General features: G+C 43.6%; 1 pseudogene across 2 annotated transcripts; it reads left to right on the top strand.

Annotated features, from left to right (window-relative positions):
* The first annotated feature begins 2,458 nt into the window (after positions 1-2,458).
* LOC113616781 (aurora kinase B pseudogene) lies at positions 2,459-4,387 on the top strand (annotated as a pseudogene). Of its 2 annotated transcripts, XR_003431415.1 has the most exons (2): positions 2,463-2,578; positions 2,682-4,387. The product of XR_003431415.1 is annotated as an aurora kinase B pseudogene, transcript variant X2 (transcript). The 2 variants fall into 2 exon arrangements; XR_003431414.1 differs by having other exon boundaries at positions 2,459-3,702.
* The last annotated feature ends 7,003 nt before the right edge of the window (positions 4,388-11,390 follow it).

The raw sequence follows: 11,390 nt of genomic DNA, 5'->3' as shown, positions 1-11,390 counted from the left end.
ACATAAAATTGGTGTGTGGTTTTGTTTTGCACCATTTATGTCTGATATCAGGGTTAAATTATTTTCACAAAATACAGATTTCCTCTATTCTTCTATTCTTGATTCTCTGAAACTATTTGTTACTTTTGTAGTCAGCTGTTTTTTTGTTTTTTTTACTTGTATAATCCATACACGATTTTCAGAAGTAATTGTTGAAAAACTTTATGTGCTTTCTAGCTTATTTTTCTTTCGTTTTAGTTGTTTTAAATATTGCTCTTGAGAATTCCTATTTTTCCAGAAAGTAGTCAATTTCTTGAATATTCTAATGTAGTTGCAGTATATATATGTGTGTGTGTGTGTGTGTGTGTGTGTGTGTGTGTATCTGACCTGGGGTCTCACACAATGTCCCTAAATCCCTTGGAGTTTCCTGGGTGATAGAAGTGGGGCTTTTTTCTATGTTTTTTAAAGTGTTAATTTAAATTTTTTTTTCTGGTAGGAAACGATTACTTGCATATCACTTAGACCCTTTAAAGTCTCATTTTTAAGGTTTGTTAGTGCAGTTCTAGAGTATCCTAGAGTATCCTTTATTCTAGGGCTTGTGATTAGTTCCACTTCTAATATGCACAATTTCTGGTGTCTTAATTGAATGCCCCATGTATTCAAGGAGGTTTCTTCACTCTGGCTGGTGAGGATTCTCAGCCATACATGAACTTTGGAAATTATTTAATGTACAGTTCTCCAGTAATTGTTCTTTCTGCAGAAATTGTTCCTTCCCAGCCTTGTGAAATTTCACCTGTGTGTGCTCAGATTAGTACTCGACAGAGACTCAGAGGGATAATCAGGCAGTGGTGGAGTTCTCTCTCTGGGTAGCTCCTTCCTTTTGGATGCCCTGCCCCACAAATTATCACCCCCTGGACCTCCCAACTCACTGTGTTCTCTCCCTTGCTCTTCCCTTGGAGTCCCTTCCTCTCAGTTCACCTGTAATTTCTGGGCCACTGAAAGTACTTGCATCTAACTCTGTCTTCTCCTGCTCCTATGTAAAGTCTCAGTAGCATCTTCCCCTGAATAATGACCATGGATGAAACCTAAATCCTCTTCTCCTTCCCCAGCTACTTTAAACTCCCCTCTGGATGTCTCCTCTCATCCAGGCTCAGTGAGTCAGAATCATCCATCATCCATTTTTTCATACTCAACAAGATGTCTGGCCATGTTGAGTGTTTCTCCAGTGGAGTGGGTTGAGCAATGATGGACAAAGAGAGACGAGCAGACAGCAGTTAGAGACCATGTCAGGCTGTGGTGGGCATGAGAATGAATGACACTGCTAAGAAGAGGAACAGATTATAGAGAAGTCACAAGGGTAGAAGAGGTTGGAAAATGTTTTCAAACACAGATCGGGGAGAAATCTGGTAGAGGAGAGGTTGAATTTATAATAAAATAAAGAGAAATGACCACTTCTAGGTTTCTCAGAAAAACTCAGTACCTGCTATCTTACTGGTAACATCTTATCAAATGTTATTTCAGTTAGAAATACTTTAGGCTACAAATCCTTTAGAAACTATCCTATACAGATTTTAGCAGGAGAATAACATAGGCCAAAGTTATGCATTGCAGCATTGTTTGTAATGTCAAAAGATGGTTGACTATTAGTGTTTATCCCAATATGGAATGGCAACATGCATTATAGTACATCATCCACTCAGTGGACTGCTTTGTAGGAAACAACGTCCTGATAGAAGTTTTTTCCCCCAGATATTTTTCAACTGAATATAAGGAAGATGTAATGAAACATTATACAACTACGTATGTATTAAAATGTGGAGTGAAGGAAAATATATATTCACATTTTCTTGTATACCCATAAAAAGACACTCTGGAATGATACCTGGAAAATCAACCACAGTGGCTGACTTTGAAGACAGGGGTCCTGGGCAAGGGTGGGTGGCAGAATACAACATAAAGTATTTAACATTTATAGGTTCTTGAAACTTCTACACATATTATCAACTTCTCATAAATGTGGACATTAAATTCTTTTAAAATCTCTAAAGATTAAAAGTTATAGCACGATTTCTACCAACTGAATGAAAGTCCAATTTGTTTTTCCAGAAAGATTATCTGGCTTCCCTAAAATGTCTACTCATGAGAATTTTCTGGTGGCTTTTGCTTCTTTTCTTTCACTTTGGAAGCAGTTTTCTGATTCATAATCCTTTGTGTTCTTCCTTTCAAAGAACATGTACCGCTGCTAATTTTATGAGTTAAGCTTGATCTAATTTTCTCACCTTTTTCCCCATTTTTCCCTATGAAAAGGCTCTGTACATTCATTATCAGTTGAGACAATACTTAGATAATTCATAAGGCTAGGAGGACAATTATTTGCCTTAATACTTGAATTCTTTCTCTGCATCTGACATATTAATAATGCCAGTAAGATATTGTATAAAATCGTTGACTTTATTATAATAAGAAACATTAGGAAGGTTCAGTTGTTTCCCAGCCGCCAGGGAGGTGGCTGTGCCGCCGGCTCCAGTTCCCTCCCCCTTCCCTTCTAAGGATGGCCCAGAAGGAGAACGCCTACCCCTGGCCCTACGGCAGGCAGACGGCTCAGTCTGGCCTGAACACCCTGCCCCAGAGAGTCCTCCGGAAGGAGCCTGTCACCCCCTCTGCGCTTGTCCTCATGAGCCGCTCCAATGCCCAGCCCACAGCTGCCCCTCTCCAGAAGGTGGTGGAGAACAACAGTCGGACCCCAAACTTCTCAATGCGTTCCTTCACAATCGACGACTTTGAGATTGGGCGTCCTCTGGGCAAAGGCAAGTTTGGAAATGTGTACTTGGTTCGGGAGAAGAAAAGCCATTTCATTGTGGCGCTCAAAGTCCTCTTCAAGTCTCAGATAGAGAAGGAGGGTGTGGAGCACCAGCTGCGCAGGGAGATCGAAATCCAGGCCCATCTGCAGCATCCCAACATCTTGCGTCTCTACAACTATTTCTATGACCGGCGAAGGATCTACTTGATTCTGGAGTATGCCCCCCGGGGGGAGCTCTACAAGGAGCTGCAGAAAAGCCACACTTTCGACGAGCAGCGAACAGCCACGATTATGGAGGAGCTGGCGGACGCTCTGATATACTGCCACGGGAAGAAAGTGATTCACAGAGACATAAAGCCGGAGAATCTGCTCTTGGGGCTCCAGGGAGAGCTGAAGATTGCTGACTTCGGCTGGTCTGTGCACGCCCCCTCTCTGAGGAGGAAGACAATGTGTGGCACCCTGGACTACCTGCCCCCAGAGATGATCGAGGGGCGCACGCACAACGAGAAGGTGGATCTGTGGTGCATCAGAGTGCTCTGCTACGAGCTGCTTGTGGGGAACCCCCCCTTCGAGAGTGCTTCCCACAACGAGACGTATCGGCGCATCGTCAAGGTGGACCTGAAGATCCCCCCTTCCATGCCTGCAGGAGCCCAGGACCTTATCTCCAAGCTGCTCAAGCATAACCCCTCAGAACGCCTGCCACTGGCTCAGGTCGCAGCCCACCCTTGGGTCCGGGCCCACTCCCGGAGGGTGCTGCCCCCCTCTGCCCTTCAGTCCGTCCCCTGAACTGTCCCTGTTATTTTCTCAGTTGTGTCTGTATGTCTGTGTATGTGTAGTTAGGAGAAGGGGTCCCTGGCCTGTTCCCGCATCTGTCTTCTACCTCCTCTTTATCTAATAAAGGCTGAAGCTTTTTGTACTGATGAGTGTAGATGTTTACAGGCAGAAATTGCTGTGAAGGAAGCTGTCACCTGTGGGGAGGAGGCGGGGGAGTTGCCCATGCCGGGTGCCAGGACTGGCATTGCATCACTGCCCCTGGGAGCACCCTGCCCTCTCAGCTCTAACCCCCACCTGGTCAGCTCCACCCCACCCCCAAGTCTTTTCTTTCCCCTGCTCTGACTCCCAGACCTGGGGATGCTGGGGGCTTCAGCTCCACTCTGCTACGCCTGCACGCCAGCCATCTCTGCCCACCTTCTCTTACTACTTGCTCTTAGTTGACCTCTATTCTTTCCCTCTTCTGGTTCACTCCTGCCGACCCGGGAGCAATTGAACATTGTTGTACCCAGAAGTTGTTTGTTTTTCCGCTTTGATGAGGCTCTAGCACAGGAGTGAATAGAAGCAGTCATTGGTTCCTAACCTAAGGTTTAAGGTTTCACTGCTAGATACATGATGCTTGCTGTAGATTTTTAATACATGTCCTTTATCAGGTTGAGGAAGGCCTGGTCACTTCCTAGTTTGCTAAGGGTTTGGGCGTTTGTTTCGGGGTCAGCCGCAACAGCATGCGGGATCTTAGTTCCACGACCAGGGATCGAACCCGCGCCCCCTGCAGTGGAAGCGTGGAGTCTGTTGGGGTTTTTCTGAATCAAAAATAGGTTTTGACTTTCACCTAATGCTTTTTCTGCATCTGTTGATTATTTGCTCTTTTAGGCCATGCGGTGAAGAACATCAATAAATGTTTTTATTTTCAAAAAAAAAAAAAAAAAAAAGAAACATTAGTCAGGAGACCATATCTTAAGACTGATTGTAAAACCAGCAGCCATGTTAACAGTGAGGAGATGTGAGGGGATATTTCATGTGGAAGAGAGGAGAGCTCTCTTCAGAGGTTTAAAGGGTGTTTAAAAGCATGTAGAGCTAGGCCCAGTGGATGGATCATTTGGGAGTCACTCCCCAGGGATACATAGGTGAGAGTCCTGAACATCTCGAGTGCTGCACAATGCGGTGGTCTGGAGTGGTGGCTGTGGACCCCTCTGTAGATCAGTAGAGAAGAAAGTTGCAGCCTTGTGTCTGTACAAGTATCTACAAGGCCATCTGGCCTTCAGAAAAAGAAATTTGACTAAATCGCATATGGTCTCAGCTCTAATAATAAGATCTTTTCTTGAATCCTTTTCTTTTTGCTCTCAAATTCTCAAACCCGAGTAGTTATTCTGCATGAGACAATTCTCTTTTAATTCCATTCTTCAGTCTCAAATTTTGTAGCTTATCTTCAGATAAGTACCTGTCCATCTTTATTCTTTAGACAAGATAAGCAAGAGGGTCATTTTCTTATCAGACTTTAAAGGAAAACAAGTACCTTTACATTTAGACTTTCTAAGGTTCTAAATGTATTTCATGTTCCCACAGTAGTATCTTCAGTCCTGAGTTTGTGGCATTTTTACCCACTTCAGAGATGACTCTGGGGAGTGAATTGGTGGTGGGACCTGACAGACCACTGGGATTTTGAACTCTTCGCAGTTAGATCTCCGTTTATAGAAGTGTTAACAACCAATGGAACAATCAGCATACAGTCCAGGGTTACAGGGATGACAGCCCCGAGAAGGCGACCTATGGATGACAGAAGAGATCAGAGATCGGCCTTCTGACAAGCAGTTGCATTTCACTGCGAGGCAAAGAGAAAGTGCCTGCAGATACAGAGATGCCATCAGCAGGGAGCAGGGAAACTTCACCCAGATCTGTTATCAACAAAAACGTCAGAAGTCAGTCATTCCCTGGGCTTATTTGTGCTTCCTGTTTCTGCACTCCCTTGTGCTTCGAGACTGCTCTGCTGAGTTGATGTTCTCCTCTGTGCTTTTTCTAAATCTCCTTCTGGGCCAGGAGGAGGTAGGAAGCAGAGGTGCTCTGTGGCGGATCTGCTTCGTATAACACGTCTGACCGCCTTGCAGCTGGGACAGTACGTGTGCTGAGTGCCGACCTGCCTTCCCACGGGTGTGGCTGAGGTGGGACCAGAGGTCTGAAAGGGGAAGGTGGTAGGGGTGCATTTGTTTTCTTTCACTCCCAGGTCAGGAGATCTTAATCTGAGGGGCTTAGGGAGCCCAGGGGGCCTGTGGCCTCCCTGAAGTCATGTATAAAATGTGTTTGTGCACAGGTTTTTATTCAAATAAAATTAAATGCCCTGGATTTACCCTTTCAGAATATTTTAGCACTGTTCCTAGTCTGTAGAGATCCTTGTGCACTGGAGTAGACATAGCTGCAGTGATTTCAACACATTTCCATTGTGAACAGTACCTAGTAAAGTAAGCTTTCTGAGTCAAGAGCAAGTGGTGGCTGAAAAGCTTTAAAAACATTCTATGAAGTGTCTAGAATTGGGAGTGTTTGATCTGCACTCTACTGGAACATTTTAAGGTCTAATACTTTGTTTTCCACTTGTGAGCAGCTAGGTCAAGTTTTTTTATTCTCCCAGACAAGAAAACCTAAATATATAAAGTCTATGTGTCTGGCCAGGGTCAAAGGACAAACTAGTTTAGGGATGGTCACAGGCAGACTTTTCTCATTACCAGAAATTAAAGTGGCAAAGAGTATTTATGACACAAACCCTAAACGCATTTAATTATTGGATAATCTCGATCTACAGAGAGGCAAAGTCTCTTCCTGTGGTTATTTGTAAATACTTCATACAGATCTATTTAAATGGCTTTGTGCTCTTCTAGGATTATTCTCCCGTGACAATGGCCAGGACTTAATGCACTTATGCACAAAACTATTTAGGTTCCTGCTCAAGTGCGGTAAACTGGTTAACAACAAACCAAACCAGTGAACTGTTTTTTAAACTGGCTGATGGTGCCACCTACTGTCCAGTCTGTAGAAATGAGCTGGGACTGGAACCTGAGCCTTATCTACTGAGAGCCACAGAAACTAGGATATGAAGGGGAATTAGACTCAAGTCTAATTATACTTTCTAATTATACTCTATTTAGAATGAGTTACATAAATAGTTATATTTATACCCTCTCCCCAACATTCCCAATCTCAGGTTACAGAAAATAAAACATTAGAAAATTATTTTAAATTGTGGCAGATGTAGGAAACAGTATCAGGCTATCATGTGCTTTCTGTAGATGCAGATTATCCAGTACCAAAATGCCTTTAGGGCTCTGCATCAAACATGCTCTTTGCCATTTCAACTCCTAGTGATGTCCGAAGCCCCGAGCCCCCTGAGTAGCGGCCCCTGCTGTGGACTCGACTGTATTTACTTTACACTGTGTTGAACAGATGACAGAAAATAAAAGGCTCTAAAAAGGAGGAAGATTTCAGGTAAGCAAAAATAGTATTTTAAAATATTGATTTGGGTGTTTTGTTTTTAATGGACCAATCCATGATAGAACAGGCCCAGACGAGTTTTGAAAATAAAATGTATATTTTCTTCCCTGGAGAGATACTGGCAGCCAAGTTAATTAAAACATATGCTTTCTAGGAACCAGGCATAAATTCTCACTTAGTTTAGACAAATAACTGATTTCCAAGCTGGCTTAAACCCAGCGAGTGCTCAAGGAATGTTCTAGTGACTACTGTGCAGTGAGGGTTTTCTTATTTGTGCTTCGAGTGTGTTCTGTCTCTAATCCTTAAATAAAAACCCATTCCCTTCCACGTAACTTACTATTTGACTTGACTCTAGGCTGTATGACAAGACATTTCTGTTATCACATGTAAAATTGTGCGTGTGTGCGCGTGTTTTTAAATACAAACAGTGTACACTCTTGTTCAAGTTCATCCTGAGTTCCAAGTACACACAAAAAAAACCCTGAATACTTCAGAGTAAAAGTACAATTTCTCGTTCACACGTATCAAGGTATCCATGGTTCATTTGTATATATTCTGACAACTTAAAAAATTTTTTTTCAAATATACTTTTATTTACTCACAGATAATAAACTTTCATTTTTACTTGTGTTAAATACTGTGTGTTGCCTTGCAGCTTGCTTTTGTCAGGTAACAGCATGACTTTGAGGTGTCACGATTTCCTGCTTTGGGGTTTTCCACTGCTATTTGAGAACAATGCAGAAAGCTTTCCACAGAACCACATAATACTTCTATAAGCATATCCAGGTTCATATTTCATTTCTATCTCTCACCTTCATGTTAATAACAATATGCACAATTAAACGTTTCTAAGTTTTCAGAGATAATTTTCTTTAAAGTGAATATAAAGCCCAGTCACCAAGCAGTTTCTGTGATGTCTTGTCTTATTCTAGTTTCGTCTTGAATTCCTTAAAACTTTGAGGCGAAAACTTCGTTGTAAACTTTAGGTTAAACTGTAGGTTATCTCTAGCGCAGCTAATTCCATTACTGAAATCGGTGGTAATAACCCGTTTTCAGATTAATGCTACTAAAAATATCTAGTACATTAATGACAAAAACAAAGTTATTACAAGTCAGTTCATAGCATGATGGTTTGGAAGTCCGCAGGAGCCGGGAGCTGCCTGTCCATGTGTAGGGGCTGAGGCGTCTCATCGTCTCCCTTCTCCACCATGAAGGGCTGAGAGGGGCTCTGACTCCGCAGGGATGTCGAGAGGAAAACCCTCCAGCCAGTTCAGTGCCCCTACACTTGACTCTTCCATGCTCGGTCCAGACGCTCACATGAGGGTACCTCAGGTGACACCTGAGAATTCAGTCCCATTTGTCTTCTCGCAGTCCCACCAGCACACTGGCTGGGTCATGAAGCTCTTTTGGGAGAGTTATAGCCTGATGGCCAGGAGAGGACACAGGGGCAGCTGGTCTGCACTCTTTCTGAGCAAGGCGGCAACAGTTGTTTGTTTGTTGGGTTCTCTTTTCTGCATGTGTAGAATTTATTCAGCATAATCACAGGGTCGTTGTAGTCATGCTGTCACACACACACACAAACACAGATATTGCACCATATCCATGTGGAGCCCAAGTGCATTCCATCTGAGACTTACTTATATGCTTTTATGTGCCACAGCCCACCTTTTATATAATACATGTTTCAATGCCAGTTGCTGTGTTGACTTTCTCAGTATCATCTGCAGACATCTTCACGACTGCAGCATCCAGAGCAAGCTGTTTTCCTTCTGCCTCAATTGCAACAATCCTATCTGCTGCAGCGGAGCAAAGCTTAGCTCCTCGAGAAGCTAAGTGTAGACACGTGATATCAACTCCTTTGAGTACAAATTTGATGACTCCTTTATCCACCTATTGGTGTGGAAAAAGGGTTTTTTTTTATCTCTTTCTGTGTGGAATAACCTTGGGGTTGGATAAAAAGACCCTCTCTTTTTCTAAATAGAATAACTCTCCAGTCACTGTAAAGATTTCTTTCTGTTCATAGCATACCACTCTTTTAACTGGTTCCTTCTTAGGCACGATTGGATGAAGCCATGGTTCAATGCCTGGGAATGGTTCTACTTGTTCTTAATACCCATAATAGCAGGTTTTCCACTGGATGTAGCTGAACACATTTTCTTTTTAATCAAATTTCTTGAACATGTTTCAAGGTGAAGGGGTGATGATAGGGAAGGGCCGGGAATGGCAAAAAATAGACTTAGCAAGGATCCCGCAGACCCCCTACACCTGGAAGACAAAAGAGATGGTGGCAGCTGGGGTCGTTACTCACAGGTGATGCATCTGGCTGCACTTTTCCAGCTCTGGGGAAATCTCACTCCTTCTGCTCCTTCAACTACTTCCTCCGGCTATTCATATGAGCACTGAAGCAATTTGGGGTGTTCTTTGGGGTTACCAATTTCTCCCTAGGGCTGGTAGCTGAAAGGGTGGAAATTGAGCAGTAAGAAGGGACCAAGCACTCATTCTCGTTGCAAGAACAGGATGGAGGGGCGGCACCTGGTCTACACAGGGACGGTTGGCCATTTCTGCAGGCTCACAGGGATCAGAAGAGTGTGGGCTTCAACGCTCAGGGGAATCCTCCTGAATTCCACTACCAAGTTAGGGTCCCTCTCACGGCGCTAACGTCCCACGGGCTAGCAGACCTCTGGTGAGTGGCTGACTAACCTCGTCTGGGACTTAGAGCCTGGCTACTTTAACTAATAAATTGTTGATGAAAATAATCAATAAACAATCTATAATAGGAATAGAAAAGCATCTGATTTGAGCCAAACTGTGGAATATAGCCTGGAAGACAACCCCTAAGATAGCTCTGATGAACTGTCTCAGGTAAGCATGGTTTTCAGCAAAGTTTTATATATTATCAGAACAAAGAACATTAAACAAGTGAGGGATACTTTCCTTTAAGGATTCAGGGAAAAAACGAAAACTAAACAAACAAACAAAAAACAGATCAGCTCATACACAGAGAGCCAGCATGGCCTTGGCACTTGGGAAATGAGGCTTATTATTGAAGGAGCTTCAGCATTGGCGTCCCAGGAAGGGAGGCATTTCATCTTTATTTTTAACATGGACATTCTTTACTTCTGGTCAATGCACTCTTTTCTTTAATAATTAAAGCAGAAGCACAATGTATGTTTGATAGGCCACACGCAGGCTGTTCTAGTATGCCTAACACTGAAGTTAACTCCTGTATAAGCCAGACGACATCCCCATACTTCAATATGTGAAAATATCTTTATCAAAATCCTGGGTCTGGGTGGGGGGGTTCAGCTTTTTCTGTTTTCTTTCTACCCGGAAGCTCCTCTTCTTGTTTCGATGGTGACTAGCAATTACTACCCTGTCACCTGTGAGAGTTTGCACACCTGACCATCGCCTATTCCAGACACTATGGGTGCCCCACCTAGCCCGTGGAGGGGTCCTTGCTACTTCCAACTGTGGAGCAGTCTAGCTCCCAATTCCTCCTCATCACTGCTTTCCCCCCGTCACAAGTCAGTTTCTCTGGAAGGGAATGTTAACATGGATTTTGGCAAGCAGAGTGCAACTTAGGTGTCAACCTCTGTGACAGGGCAGAGAGGGAGCAGGATTGGCCAGATGGCATAGTTGAGCATGTGTCCGGCCCCGAGGAAGCCTTGGCTCAGCCCATGGGGGCTCTGAAGCATATGTGGCCATCACAGGTGTTGTAAGTGCCCCTCTGCACTTGACCATTGGGTGTGGCAGCCCTGAGAGGGACCCATGCATGGGTGAGGCTGCCTGAGGGGATCTTGGCTGGAAGTTGCCTGTTGATGGCACTCCAACATCTGGGCAGTGAGTGTTTTCTGGGCCAGAGGTGTGGGTGGCACATCCGTGTGCACCCTGAGTGGTGCCCCATATATTAGAGATGAGTAAGTGGGGAACACGTTAGAGATATTATCTTGTCATCTTCACCCTGCTGCACCACCTAACATGCTACACTACCTGATTCTGGTGGTAAACAGTCATGATGATTAAATTTCTTTAACTTCATTTTGAATTATTACTGTAAAATAGATTGTTTCCTAATATTTACTACATATTCTGGTAGCAAAGTCTCACTATTATCAGTAAAATTAGTTTAGGTTCATTGTGAGTTGTTACCCTGGAGGCTATTGAAATAATGAGGATTCTATTTTCTCACATTGTATAATCTAAGTAGATACACGCTGCTGATGCAGGCACACAGAGGGGCACATCTGGGGGAATATATTAAACAAACGTGACATTAAACACACTTTAGGTAAAGGCATCTTGGGGCCTTGGGCCAAATACCAAAAAGGGATGGAGGACTTCGAGTCAGCTCTGCACAGAA

This window comes from Aethalodelphis obliquidens, unplaced genomic scaffold (genome assembly GCF_003676395.1).
Source record: "Aethalodelphis obliquidens isolate GAN/ISIS:26980383/991018 unplaced genomic scaffold, ASM367639v1 scaffold484, whole genome shotgun sequence".
NCBI classification, from domain to species: Eukaryota; Metazoa; Chordata; class Mammalia; order Artiodactyla; family Delphinidae; genus Aethalodelphis; species Aethalodelphis obliquidens.
The sequence above is the reverse complement of the archived record's forward strand: the minus strand, read 5'-3'. Positions and strand labels throughout refer to the sequence as shown.